The sequence below is a fragment of the Loxodonta africana genome, chromosome 27 (genome assembly GCF_030014295.1).
Source record: "Loxodonta africana isolate mLoxAfr1 chromosome 27, mLoxAfr1.hap2, whole genome shotgun sequence".
Lineage (NCBI taxonomy): Eukaryota > Metazoa > Chordata > Mammalia > Proboscidea > Elephantidae > Loxodonta > Loxodonta africana.
In genome coordinates, this window is record NC_087368.1 from 6231917 (window position 1) to 6247535 (window position 15619).

The window sequence follows — 15619 nt, forward strand, 5'->3', positions numbered from 1 at the left end:
CGCCCCTCAGGAATCTCAGAAAAAACAGTCATCACCAAGCAAGGTAAGTAACTTTGTCTATATTCCTGGGTGCTACTCTCTCCTAACTATCTGATCCCTCCCCTCCCCTTCCCAGGCGGCTTCATTAATATTGGAATTTTCTGCGCCAGAGAGTGAAGTACTCTGCGGTTTTTCTTTGTTTGTTTGTTTTTTATCATTTCCTAACCCATTCTCCTGGCCTGAAAGAAGCAGCTACAAAAAACCCAGGGACCAAAAATCCTTCCCTGACTTCCCGAAATTGGACTGAAAATACAGAACCAACTCCAGCCAAGCATATGAGATCCACAGTCTTGGGCTTTCATCCCTACAGGCCACAAGGTGGCTATTATAATGCAAAGGCAATTCTGAGAGGGATCTGACTGTCATTGTTTTAGCGGATTACTGGAAAGACAAGTTTCCCAGGTCTGATATCTCTACCTATTAAACAGAGGCCTCACTGACCCACAACAGAAAACTGAGGGCTGAAGCTTCACCCAAACCACCTAGCCTCCTGCCATAGGAGTCTAAGGATAGTGACACCTACCAATCTGTAGAGGTACATGCATTGGGTGCCTAAGGTACATCTGCAGAGCCCATCCACCAAAGTGCTTTAGGAATAGAGCACACCTACCTCACTGGCACCTGGGGGAACCCTGTCAGCATCCTGCCCCCACTGGAGTGTGACCCCCTGCTGCTATTAGAATCTGGTGCACACAACTATCACCACTACTCCTCTATTGAATAGGTGACAGTCTACACCACACACTTGGTGACCGAAAATCAGATTCTACCCAAGAATAGTGAATGGACTCTTAGGCTTATATACCTGGTAACAGCCCAAGCCAGCTAGTAATAGGACATAAGTGATTCAAAGGCTACAACAATCAAGACAGCACAATCTAGTAGCCCATCTACGTATATTGAAAGAAAACAAAACAAGATAAGACTCAGGGAGCAAATATAAAATAAATCATTACAATATCTTATAGATGGCTTGGAGACAGCAGTCAATATCAAATCACATGATTACCTCTACAACTCCCCAAATTAAAGAATCAAAATCTTGCCCAAATGAAGATACAATCCTGGAATTGCCAGATACAGAATATAAAAAAATAATTTACAGAATGCTTCAAGACATCAGGGGTGACCTCAAAAATGAAATAAGGCAATCTACACAAAAAGTCAAGGAACACACTGATAAAGCAGTTGAAGAAATCAAAAAGATTATTCAAGAACATAGTGGAAACATTAATAAGCTGCAAGAATCCATAGAGAGAGAGCATTCAGAAATCCAAAAGACTAACAGTGGAATTACAGAATAAGACAACTCAATAGGAAGTTAGAGGAGCGGAATCGAGCAACTGGAATGCAGAGTGGGGGAGTTGGAGGATAAGGAAATGGACACGAATATAAAGAAAAATCACATAAAAGAATTAAAAAAAAATGAAGGAACCCTAAGAATCATGTGGGACTCTATCAAGAAGAATAACTTGCGTGTGATTAGAGTTCCAGAACAGGGAGGGATAACAGAAAATACAGAGAGAATAGTTGAAGATCTGTTGGCAGAAAACTTCCCTGACATCATGGAAAACGAAAGGATATCTATCCAAGATGCTCATCAAACTCCATTTAAGATTGATCCAAAAAGAAAATCACCAAGACGTATTATCATCAAACTTGCCAAAACCAAAGATAAAGGGAAAATTTTAAAAGCAGCCAGGGATAAAAGAAAGGTCTCCTAAAAAGGAGAATCAATAAGAATAAGTTCAGACTACTCAGCAGAAACCATACATGCAAGAAGGCATTGGGATGACATATATAGAGCACTGAAGGAGAAAAACTGCCAGCCAAGGATCATATATTCAGCAAAACTCTCTCTCAAATATGAAGGTGAAATTAAAACATTTACAGATAAACACAAGCTTAGAGAATTTGCAAAAACCAAACCACAGCTACAAGAATATATATATAGAAATATTAGAGGAAATTGTTTGGTCACAAAATCAATAATATCAGATACCAACACAACACAAGGTCACAGAACAGAACATCCTGATATCAACTCAAATAGAGAAATCACAAAAACAAATTAATATTAATTTTAAAAAGAAAAAAAATGCTCAAAACAGGGAATCATTGAAGTCATTATGTAAAAGATCACAATAATCAAGAAGAGGGACTAAATACAGGAGCCATAGAACTGCCATATGGACAGGAAAACAAGGCGATATAGGATGATACAAGTTAGGTTTTTACTTAGAAAAATACGGGTAAATGTTAAGGTAACCACAAAGAGGTATAACAATTCCATAACTCAAAATAAAAACCAGGAAAAACATAACGACTCAAGCAACATAAATTCAACTACTATGATAACGAGGAACACAGCTTTTACAAAGAAAAACGTCTCAGCACAAAAAAGTAAGTGGAAAAGTGAAATTGTCAACAACACACACAAAGAGGCATCAAAATGACTACAATAAACACATACTTATCTATAATTATAAAAAAAAATAATAAAATAAAATAATTATGCTGAATGTAAATGGACTAAATGCACCAATGAAGAGACAGAGAGTCTCAGACTGGATAAAGAAACATGATCCATCTATATGCTGCCTACAAGAAACACGCCTTAGACGTAGAGACACAAACAAACTAAAACTCAAAGGATGGAAAAAATATATCAAGCAAACAACAAGCAAAAAAGAGCAGGAGTAGCAATATTAATCATCTGAAAAAATAGACTTTAAAGTTAAATCTACCACAAAGGATAAAGGATACTACATAATGATTAAAGGGAAAATTGACCAGGAAGATAGAACCATATTAAACATTTATGCACCCAATGACAGAGCTGCAAGATACATAAAACAAACTTTAACAGAACTGAAAAGTGAGATAGACACCTCCACAATTATAGTAGGAGATTTCAACACACCACTTTCTGAGAAGGATAGGACTTCCCTTCAGTAAGAAGCTCAATAGAGACACGGAAGACCTAATTGCTACAATCAACCAACTTGACCTCATAGACTTATACAGAACACTCCATCCAACAGCTGCAAAGTATACTTTTTTTTCTAGTGCACTTGGAACTTTCTGTAGAATAGATGACATATTAGGTCATAAAACAAACCTTTGCAGAATCCAAAACATCGAAATATTACAAAGCATCTTCTCAGACTACAAGGTCATAAAAGTGGAAATCAATAAGAGAAAAATCAGGGAAAAGAAATCAAATACTTCGAAATTGAACAATACCCTACTCAAAAAAGACTGGCTTATAGAAAACATTAAGGAGGGAATAAAGAAATTCATAGAATGCAATGAGAATGAAAACACTTCCTATCAAAACCTCTGGGACACAGCAAAAGCGGGGCTCAGAGGTCAATTTATATCAACAAATGCACACATACATAAAGAAAAAAGAGCCAAAATCAGAGAACTGTCCCTACAACTTGAACAAATAGAAAGTGAGCAACAAAAGAATCCATCACGCACAAGAAGAAAACAAATAATAAAAATTAGAGCTGAACTAAATGAAATAGAGAACAGAAAAACAATTGAAAGAATTAACAAAGCCAAAAGCTGGTTCTTTGAAAAAATTAACAAAATTGATCAACCACTGGCCAGACTGACTAAGGAAATACAGGAAAGGACACAAATAATCCGAATAAGAAACGAGATGGGTCACATCACAACACACGCAACTGAAATTAAAAGAATCATATCAGATTATTACGAAAAATTGTACTTTAACAAATTTGCAAACCTAGAAGAAATGGATGAATTCCTAGAAAAACACTACTTACTTAAACTAACACAATCAGAAGTAGAACAACTATATAGACGCATAATAAAAAAAAGAGTTTGAAACAGTAATCAAAAAACTCCCAATAAAAAAAAGCCCTGGGCCGGATGCCTTTACTGCAGAGTTCTACCAAACTTTCAGAGAAGAGTTAACACCACTACTACTAAAGGTATTTCAAAGCATAGAAAATGATGGAATACTGCCTAACTCATTCTATGAAGCCACCATATCCCTGATACCAAAACCAGGTAAACACATCACAAAAAAAGAAAGTTACAAACCTATATCCCTAATGAACATAGATGCAAAAATCCTCAACAAAATTCTAGCCAATGGAATTCACCAACATATTAAAAAAATAATCCACCACGACCAAGTGGGATTTATACCAGGTATGAAAGGCTGGTTTAATATTAGAAAAAACATTAATGTAATTCACCATATAAATAAAACAAAAGACAAAACCACATGATCTTATCACTTGATGCAGAAAAGGCATTTCACAAAGTCCAACACCCATTCGTGATAAAAACTCACAGCAAAACAGGAATTGAAGGAAAATTCCTCAACATAATAAAGGGCATCTAAACAAAGTCAACACCCAACATCACTCTAAATGGAGAGAGCCTGAAAGCATTTCCCTTGAGAACGGGAACCAGACAAGGATGCCCTTTATCACCGCTCTTATTCAACATTGTGCTAGAGGTCCTACCCAGAGCTATTAGGCTAGACAAAGAAATAAAGGGCATCCGGATTGGCAAGGAGGAAGTCAAATTACCTCTATTTGCAGATGACATGATCTTATACACAGAAAACCCTAAGGAATCCTCCAGAAAACTACTGAAACTAATACAAGAGTTTGGCAGAGTCTCAGGTTATAAGATAAACATACAAAAATCACTTGGATTCCTCTACATCAACAAAAAGAACATCGAAGAGGAAATCACCAAATCAATACCATTCACAGTAGCCCCCAAGAAGATAAAATACTTAGGAATAAATCTTACCAAAGATGTAAAAGACCTATACAAAGAAAACTACAAACTACTACTTCAAGAAACTAAAAAGGACCTACTTAAGTGGAAAATCATACCTTGCTCATGGATAGGAAGACTTAACATAGTAAAAATGTCTATTCTACCAAAAGCCATCTATACTTCCGATCCAAATTGCAATGACCTTTTTTAATGTAATGGAGAAACAAATCACCACCTTCATATGGAAGGGAAAGAAGCCTCGGATAAGTAAAGCATTACTGAAAAAGAAGAAGAAAGTGGGAGGCCTCACTCTATCTGATTTTAGAACCTATTATACAGCCACACTAGTCAAAACAGCCTGGTACTGGTACAACAACAGGCACATAGACCAATGGAACAGAATTGAGAACCCACATATAAATCCAGATATAAATCCATCCACATATGAGCAGCTGATATTTGACAAAGGCCCAGTATCAGTTAATTGGGGAAAAGACAGTCTTTTTAACAAACGGTGCTGGCATAACTGGATATCCATTTGCAAAAAAATGAAACAGGACCCATACCTCACACCATGCACAAAAACTAACTCCAAGTGGATCAAAGACCTAAACATAAAGACTAAAACGATAAAGATCATGGAAGAAAAAATAGGGACAACCTTAGGAGCCCTAATGCAAGGCATAAACAGAATACAAAACATTACCAAAAATGACGAAGAGAAACCAGATAACTGGGAGCTCCTAAAAATCAAACACCTATGCTCATCAAAAGACTTCACCAAAAGAGTAAAAAGACCACCTACAGATTAGGAAAGAATTTAAAGCTATGACATCTCCGACCAGCGCCTGATCTCTAAAATCTGTATGATTCTGTTCAAACTCAACCACAAAAAGACAAACAACCCAAGCAAAAAGTGGGCAAAGGATATGAACACGCACTTCACTAAAGAAGGTGTTCAGGCAGCTAACAGATACATGAGAAAAATGCTCTCGATCATTAGCCATTAGAGAAATGCAAATTAAAACTATAATGAGATTCCATCTTACTCCAACAAGTCTGGCATTAATCCAAAAACACAAAATGATAAATGTTGGAGGGGCTGCAGGGAGATTGGAACTCTTATACAGTGCTGGTGGGAATGTAAACTGGTACAGCCACGTTGGAAATCTATCTGGCATTTTCTTAAAAACTTAGAAATAGAACTACCATACAACCCAGAAATCCCACTCCTCAGAATAGGGAAACAAGAGCCTTTACACAAACAGATATATGCACACCCATGTTTATTGCAGCTCTGTTTACAATAGCAAAAAGCTGGAAGCAACCAAGGTGTCCATCAACAGATGAATGGTTAAATAAATTATGGTATATTCACACAATGGGATACTACGCATCGATAAAGAACAGTGACGAATCTGTGAAACATTTCATAACATGGAGGAATCTGGAAGGCATTATGCTGAGTGAAATTAGTCAGATGCAAAAGGACAAATATTGTATAAGACCACTATTCTAAGATCTTGAGAAATAGTATAAACTGAGAAGAACACATTCTTTTCTGGTTACAAGAGGGGGGAGGGAGGGAGTGTGGGACAGGGTTATTTACTGATTAGTTAGTAGATAAGAATTACTTTAGGTGAACGGAAGGACAATACTCAATACAGGGAAGGTCAGCTCAACTGGACTGGACCAAAAGCAAAGAAGTTTCTGGGATAAACTGAATGCTTCGAAGGTCAGTGGAGCAAAGGCGGGGGTTTGCGGACTATGGCTTAAGGGGACTTCTAAGTCAATTGGCAAAATAAATTCTATTATGAAAACATTCTGCATCCCACTTTGAAGTGTGGCGTCTGGGGTCTTAAATGCTAACAAGCGGCCATCTAAGATGCATCAATTGGTCTCAACCCACGTGGATCAAAGGAGAACGAAAAACACCAAGGTCACACAATAACTATGAGCCCAAGAGACAGAAAAGGCCACATGAACTAGAGACTTAGATCATCCTGAAACCAGAAGAACTGGATGGTGCCTGTCCAACCAATGACTGCCCTGACAGGGAGCACAACAGAGAACCCATGTGGGAGCAGAAGAACAGTGGGATGCAGACCCCAAATTCTCATAAAAAGACCAGACTTAATGGTCTGACTGAGACTAGAAGAATCTCGGCAGTCATGGTCCCCAAACCTTCTATCGGCCTAGGGCAGGAACCATTCCCGAAGATAACTCATCAGACATGGAAGGGACTGGACGATGGATTGGAGAGAGATGCTGATGAAGAGTGAGCTACTTGTATCAGGTGAAACTTGAGACTGTGTTGGCATCTCCTGTCTGGAGGGGAGATGGGAGGGTAGAGAGGGTTAGAAACTGGCAAAAAGGTCACGAAAGGCAAGACTGGAGGGAGGGAGCGGGCTGACTCATTAGGGGGAGAGTAAATGGGAGTATGTAGTAAGGTGTATATAGGTTTATGTGTGACAGACTGACTTGATTTGTAAACTTTCACTTAAAGCACAATAAAAATTATTTAAAAAAAAAAAAAAAAACTTAACACCTAGTACTATAAATGCAGGGCAGACAGAAGATGAAAAAACAAGGCTACCTGTCTAAGACGGCTTCTCCACGTATTAGATCCAAGATTTGTCCACGTCTGTCATAAACTTTGCAAGTGTGTCTAACACTACAGAGACCAAAAACACAGCAAGGGTGAATGCTAGCCTTCCAGGATGGTTTACATCTAATTCCTGCACTGCCCGTCTTAGAGTCAAGTTGCTGCTTTCTATCAAAATAACGTAGATCACTCAGGTCTAGATCAGGATTACAGCCTTTTTCACCTTTTCAACACACAGTTCTGAAGAGTAATAAAAGAACACACGGATCATAGTCAAGCATTTATGAAAAGCCTATGTGAAGACAACGTTTTTCCATATTCCAGAAGAGAGGAGACAGAAACCTAAAGGCTCTAGAAAAAAGAGACTTTTCCAAAAAGTTTCTGGTCTTCATTAATCACCTGCAACAACTCTTCTGGATCAGCAGTCATTTGAAAAGACACTTTGATTTTGGAGGTCACTTCTCTGTGTCCTCTGGTCCAATTATACATGAGTCACTTTCACATCACGAGATCACCCCACCAAGTGCACTTTCCAGACTGCTCTTCTGAACAGCCTCCTTCCTGCCTCCTCCACCCTCCTCTTTCTTTCCTCTCCAAAAGAAAGCCTTCATCCAGAATACACTGTCACAATAAACTAGGACAGGATGCCTTCAAATAAACTCAGATGCCACTACTGTTCACCATTTCCCACACCACTAAGCCTTTACCCTTCTCCAAATTCCCACTGCCCCTCACTTACTGCCATCACAAAGATTAAGAGTGATCTTTGGGTCTTGGAAATGTGGGCAGATAGGTATTGTTTCTGAGCACTTACACATCCCCCTAGTTGCCAGGCAGTTCTGTGCACATTACTTCCTTACACTGTGTCTACAGGTAGTGAAACTGAGGCACGATGAGGTTAAATCATTAAAATACAATCCCAGAGAAACTCCGAGCAAGAATAAACTCCTATCTCCCCCTGGAGTCACTCTCAGCTGGGGCTCTTTTGGTGCCCCTCCCCCCTCATGCAGACATCTGCCATGTCTGGAGACATTTTTGATCCTCACAATTCGGGAGGGGGGCAGTGCTACCGGCATCCAGTGAGCAGAGGCCAGTGATGCTGCTAAACATCCTACAACAACTCCCCCTTCCCCCCGCCCCCGCAACAAACAAGAACTGTCTGGATCAAAATGTCAACTGCCTTGACCTAATCTCTAGGACTACGTTCTTTGGCCACTAATTGATAGTTAAAGAATGGCTTACTGTACAATTTTATCATTGTACAGCATTTACACATGCCCCCCTTTTTTAGTCAAGTGCTATTTCTGACATGTTATACTTTAAAAAAAAAATAGTTTTTAGTTACTCTTAAAAAAATATTTTTTTTTTTTTTTTTTAAAACAGATGATACAGGGAGCCATAGAGGAAAATGAGTAGAGCTCACAAAGCCCAACTCTTTTCCTTTATTGAGAAAACCTGGCAAAGACCAGCTGCTTTCCTTAGCAACCTCCATCCCCTGAGCTGTGGTCTGCCTGTGCCTGGCTGCTCACCTGGAGTCTTCAGTTGCTGACATGCTCTTGCAGCTGCCTTTTCTCTGCTTTGCTCATCCCCACACACATGCTTCACTCCACAGCAGTAATGATGTACATTGATGGGAATCTCCAGAGATCTACAGCCCCTACTTGTCTGTTTTGCTCAGTAAATTACATTCATTACCGAGCCATGTGAGGCACCTAAGGACATCAGCCTTTCTGGCTGCCCTCTGTCTGAGGCTGGGCAATGGGACATTATCTAGTAAGGGCTCCAAATTACTATCCTAAGCTGAAAACAACACTCCAACCAGTTTTTAAGCTGAATACAATTTTTCGTTCTTAATTTTTCACTCCCTGTCCCTCTTTCCTAACCATCCTTGGCTCTGCCTAGATTTCTATTAGTTGTAATTTTCTCTTCAAGGAGTCTGCTTTGAGTTCAAGCTGGAGAAGCTGGAGAGCTCAAAAAGAGATGTGGTATCTTTTCTACTCCTTCTTCCAAGACTTCCACCTGGACTCTCAGAAGGGTACACCAAACAGTGACTTTGTCCTTCTGGCCTCAAAACTCTTCAGCACAAATGAGAGCTCAAAGGCAGCCTTGGTCATAATGCTCCCAATGCCAATGCCTGATTCACTGTTGTTAGGTGCCATCAGATTCCCAGGTCTTTCTCCCAGCTGGTGCGTGGGTTTGAACTCCCAACCTTACGGTTAGCAGCCAAGTGCTTAACCTTTGCGCCACCAGGGCTCCTTGCCTGATTCACTAGGAACTGTAAATAGATGAGTAAATGGACATGTGACTGCCAGTGACAAAGGATAAAGTGGAACTGGCAGAACCATGTGCTTTGCTAATGCTATTATCCACCAAACCTGGAATCCTCAACTCTTTGGCAAGCTGTTTCCTTTCTAGAAAAAGTAATTAACAAAAGAACAGCTAAGGAAAGTGATCCACGGAGAAGGAGGATGGTGGTTGAGGGAATGTGAGCTGGCAGAGCTAACAACCTGATATGGTACAGGAAAAGGGCAATCAGACCTGGTTCCATTCTCGACAACACACCTCAGGAAGTCCCAACAACCCTTCCCTGGTTCTAGGAAAATCATGTCTCATGTCAATAAATCCCTAATGATGCCTGAGATATTTCCACCCACATAATGAATTCCATCCTATCACCCAAAACCTAATGGTTTTCTCTTCACAATTATTCACTGGCATGGTGTCTATGAGTTGAATCAACAGAGGCTTTGGGAACCTTTCACAGGCAGGGTATTCCATTGCACTAATTCCAAGAGGCTGGAGAGACAAGAGTCCCTATGACCTGGCAAAGTCAGAGTAACAGTGGCAGCCACTGCCTTTGCCTTACCCTGAAGTAGGGAGTGTGACAGCCTTCAAACACATCTTCACAACCCATCAGCTCTGCTGCTCTTCACCACTCACTCACTTCTGCATGCTGGACCACGATCAATCAATCACCAACTGCCAGAGACAAAAAAAAGGAATGAATGCATTAGGCCAACAGACCCACGACTTCAATTACTAAGTCACTGCTCGAGTGTATTTGTTAAAGTTGGCTAAGTGCTGAAGAAATAGACCCAAACACAGATAATGGCTCAAGCTCAAAATAAAAGTTTACTTCTAGCTCCTGTACTCTCTGTCACTGAGGTGGGCCTCCTCCTCTAGGTCTGTCACTGAGTTGGGCCTCCTCAATGCAGTGATCCAGGAACCCAGGCTGACAAGTCTTGCCATCTCTGAAACAATTTCTAAGGTTGCTCTGGGGTGAGGCGGGGCAAAGATGGTGGAATAGTCAGATGCTTCCAGGACCCCTCTTACAACAAAGACTTGAAAAAACAAGTGAAATGGTTATATATATGACAAGGGAGGATCCCTGAACACCAAAGGCAAAGTTCAGAAGTCAGACTGAGTGGCAGGGGAACAGAGAGATGGGTCAGAAGCTGCAAGGAGTTGCTGGACCTGACTTGACAGGAACCAGTGCCCCTCAGGCACAATCCCCCAGAGCAACTGCAGCAGGGCTGGTGGTGGCATTCAGGACGTGGTTTCCTCAGGGAGAGACAGCCAGCCGCAGTCTACTCACACCTCCCAAACCACAGAACAACAGCTCTCTCGGCAAAAGCTAAGTACTTGCGTTTATTTTACCGTATCCCCAAGCCCCCAAGCCAGCTTCAGTGGCCATTGATTTCCCTGGGCCTGAGATAGGTCCTGATGCACACCCTGAGCCATTCTCCCGGCCTTGAGGGAAAAGATAATCTGCCAGCTCCACTAAGCTGGGGAGCTCAGGACAGAAGCGGCTCCTGTCCAGGCACAAATGGTCCGTGAACTTTGAATACCTTTAACTCCTGCATGGAGCTGTGTGGGCCCATTTCAGATTAGGCCCTTGTTGGTAGACCGCAAGGGTGCATCTGCTTGAGATCTGACTTTAACAGTCTCAGCTGTGTGGTGGAGAGGTGGGTTTTTGATGTTTGACAACTCTTTGCCTCTTAAACAGGGTCTTCACCTACCTACATCAGGGGCCTGAGGACTGGTGGCTCCACCCATGTCACCTAGCCACCCACGACAGGGGTCCAAGGGTAAGTCATTCCTACCAGTCCTTACAACCAAAAGCATTGGGTGCCCGTGGTCCAGCTGCAGAACCCACCGAACTCTGCGTTCTAGGGAACAGGGACACACTTTCCTCACAGACACTCGGGGGATGGCTGGCAGCCCCCTGCCTTATTCAGAGCATGACCCCCTTCTGCAACCAGATACCTGTTCCTACACCAATCTCCCCTTCCCCTCAAAGACCAAGGTTGTTCTGGGGAGTTCACTCCTTTCAAGCCAGCTAGGAGTGGAAAACACAATGGAGGAGCTGCATGGGAGTTATCTTGTTGAGCTTGTCTCTTTTCCCTAGAAATGGATCTCAGTACCTCCCACTTCCACTCACATTATGCGGGCTAGAGCTATCCACACGAACTGCTGGGCAGCTAGGAATCTCTGTTGTACAAGGCTGACTCCAGCCCAACCAGGAAGATAGCATTACATTTGTTGTTGTTGTTGTTAGGTGCCGTCAATTCTGACTCACAGAGACCCTGTGTACAACAGAATGAAACACTGCCTGGTCCTGTGCCATCCTCACAATCATTGCTGTGTTTGAGCTCACTGTTTCAGTCAGTGTGTCAATCCATGTCATTGAGGGCTTTCCTCTTTTTTGGTGACCTTCTATTTTTCCAAGCATGATGTTCTTCAGGGGCTCGACCCTCCTGATCATATGTCCAAAGCATGTGAGATGAAGTTTTGCTATCCTCACTTCTAATGAGCATTCTGGCTACATCAGGTTTAGAGCAAGAAATTTGGGATAAGACACAAGCACAGTAACCTTGCCTTAGTTACTTAACAACTCTGAGTCTTGATTTCCCCATCTGTAAAATACCCTGCCTTCCTCTGAGGGTCATTGCTGTTATTGTTGTTAGGTACTGTTTGCATCCCTACTTTCAATTCCTTGGGCCATACGCTTAGGATTGGAACTGCTGGCTCATATGATAGTTCTACGTTGAACTTTTTTGAGGAACCACCAAACTGTTTTCCACAGCGACTATGGCATTTTGCATTCCCACCAGTAATGAACGAGGGTTCCAATTTCTCCACATCCTTGCAAACACCTGTTATTTTTCTTTTTTTTTATTATAGCCATTCTAGTGGGGGTGAGGTGGTATGTCTTTCTGGTTTTGATTTGCATCTCCCTAAATTTTTTTTTTTTAAGGACTAACAATGTTGAGCTAGCACCAGCAGAATTTTGGAATTCGTCATCGGTAGTAAAAACAAGCTTATCAGTTCCTTTGAAGAGAGACAGAAATAAACCTCCAATAAACTGAACATAGAATACGAACTAAAAGAGGAAGCAGGTGACTGGCGTACTGGCATCAAAGGCAGTGTACTCTACCTGGGTCAGGGTCAAAGCTGAGGTCCTCATTATACACTGTAACCTCCCCTTCACTGGCAACAGCACCCATCTCCCTCAAACATCATGTCTACAAAATTCACCTCAAAGAACAGCCATCTAGTTATTTCAGAAAAGAGAATGGATGAATGAACCCTGGCTCGTGAGGTCAATAAAACCAATGTTCAAGTTTTGGGTTGTGAATACAATCTCAAAGGGACAGAATTTAAGAAAATCCATACTTATTAGAAAGTTCCAAGTTCTAGAAGAAACTGATTTCAGAATAACTTTGACATGCCTTCTGTGCCAGCCCTGAAGTATACTCACTAATTAACCAAAATTATTTTTACTAGTACTCTCACGCCTACCTTCAAGGTTTATAATTACTGGATATTGATCAGGTTTAAAAGTCACATGTATGTTTCCAGAATCCCACCCATGTGTGTAGGCTAGGTTTACATGCAACGAATTAGAAACTATGAAGTTATGGGGAATTTTAATTGAATCATGATTTCAACTTCAGGTTCAATTACCCAATTTATGCAACCCAAAATTCAAAACCTGTATTATGATGCTTAATTGTTAGGTTACATCCCGCCTTCTCCCCCACTACACACGCAAACACAGACACACACACACACCCCTAGCAAAGTAACCACAACCATCCCTCCGTCTCCACAGTCTCCACAAAACCCATTATTTCAAACTTACGTAAACAATTTGGCTTTCACAACTATTTTCTTTGAGCTTCTCTTTGACTGAGATCTCACAAAGCCTCTCAAGATCCTGTAGACTAGAGGCTACACACTGCTAGTTTGCCAGCTCCATTATTTCGCCTCCTCCAGGAACTCCCAGAGACAGCAGTGCCACCTGCTGGTAGGGAGGGCACAATCTGCTTTCTGGAAGCCCATGGGTGACAGGAATGGCATCCTAGATTTCTGTCTTTGGGAGCCTTTCTTTTCTAGAGCACATCATAAGCATAAGCTACCATCTGAGATGTGTAACCTCCACAGGAGCCTCCACTGTGACTGGCAGGTCGTCTGGAAGCCATGTAAAGCAAAGCCAGGCTGGCCAACGATGAGGCACTTCTGCCTGGAAATGCCTCCTCAATCTTGCAAATGCAAGAGCCTCACTGAATTCAACATTTCCTGGCTCTCCTTTTCCCCCACTGCTTCAGTATCAGATAACAGCACTCTCAGCCCCCACCTGTAGCTGTGCTATCTAGCTCTACCTTACATCCTAAGGAAGGTGCTCAGACCCCTCCCAATGTGAAGGCTCTTACATGTACACAATGTGACACAGATCCTTCTCAAGGGATACTACTGCTTAGGCATGCAAGTCAGACTCTAATCTTTCATTCACTCTCCATCCTCCCCGTGCCTAACCCAAGGGACAGAAAGGACAGGAAGGAAATGATTTTGTTATTGTTTTGAAAGTAACACTAGTGAGCTTCCATTGATTCAGAGAGTAAACCCTTGTGCTATAGGTCACTGATACATGCTGCGTCCCTCAAGATGCACTCAGCCTGCCGATCTTCCTGGTTTCCCTTGCTTAACCTGATCACTGTTTTTCAACCTTTTCACAGCCCCTTCCGCAGGTGAACGTAAGAACTGCACGCCCTTTGTGTAGTTTTCACAGGCAGTCCCCAGTTACAAACGTCCCACTAACATGCAACCTGTAGTTACAAACCAATCCCCATAAAGCCTATTTATATTAAAAATTTGAGGTATATACAATGGCTCGTAATAATAAACAGGTGCTACTTTGCAAAGAGCATTAAAACACTCTTATTATCACCATATTATCAGTTAAAGATATTTTAGTGTATCTGGAAATGATTCTTTAATGCTTTTTATGTCTACAAAAGGAACACTACGTGCTAAGACAAACATTTGGTTAACTAACATTAGATACAAACCGTACCTAACTGTTGCGGCTTATGTACAAATTCAACTTAAAGACAGATTTAGGAACGGAGCTCCTTCTTCATCCGGGGACTGCCTGCATGACAAAAATGACATTTTTTTTTTTAGATCTCAAAGCATATACTTTTTCAAGTTATACCACCTCTCTCAACCTTCAGAATTCCTTCCCTCACCATCACCAATACCAACTTAAAAATTTTAGACAAAATTTGAAGTTATTACCAATAATTTGCTTTGTGTTCCAAACTATTAGCCAACAACCTATATTTCACTTTACTAGGGACAGTTGTTCCCAGCGAGCTTGAGCTTCGCAGCAACTTCTTTTACTTCCATTCACCTCAGAGTTCTCATCTCTTTAACAGATCCAAGTGCTCCCTCTTCAATTTTTTTTTTAACTTGCCAAGCTAATTGATTGCCTATCAAGTATAGACATTTTGCCAGTATGCAAGGGTTGATTAGCCAGGAAGCAAGGTGTACAACAGGGTTAATTGTGTTTACTCACTAATCAGTAGTGAACAATTTCACAGGGGTTTCATCACACCTTTGATGTGGTGAAAAACGGAAAATTTTGACTGCAGATTAGTAGGTAGGCACAAGTAAACCCACGTGTACCTTGCTCATTGGATAAACCATCTCTGGAGTATGTCTTACATGTTTGAAAATCATAGTGTTTCCTAAAGAAACAAATTTGTAGGGAGAAGAGGAATAAAAGGGCTTGGAAAAGGTATCAGGGTGTCTCCAAGGAATCAAGTAAATAAAGATCTTTGTCAGTCTCATGCCAGAATAAATTCTAAGTGGATTACATTCAAACTCCAGAATACAGTAAAATGAACACTAGTTAAC

General features: G+C 41.2%; 1 long non-coding RNA gene across 1 annotated transcript in view; it reads right to left on the bottom strand.

The window, feature by feature from the left end:
- Positions 1–10394, bottom strand: part of LOC135228739 (uncharacterized) — a 61030-nt gene extending 50636 nt beyond the window's left edge. Inside the window, exon 1 of the long non-coding RNA XR_010319540.1 lies at positions 10284–10394. This is a non-coding gene — a long non-coding RNA (uncharacterized LOC135228739). The remainder of the gene's footprint in view (positions 1–10283) is intronic.
- Positions 10395–15619: the final 5225 nt, after the last annotated feature.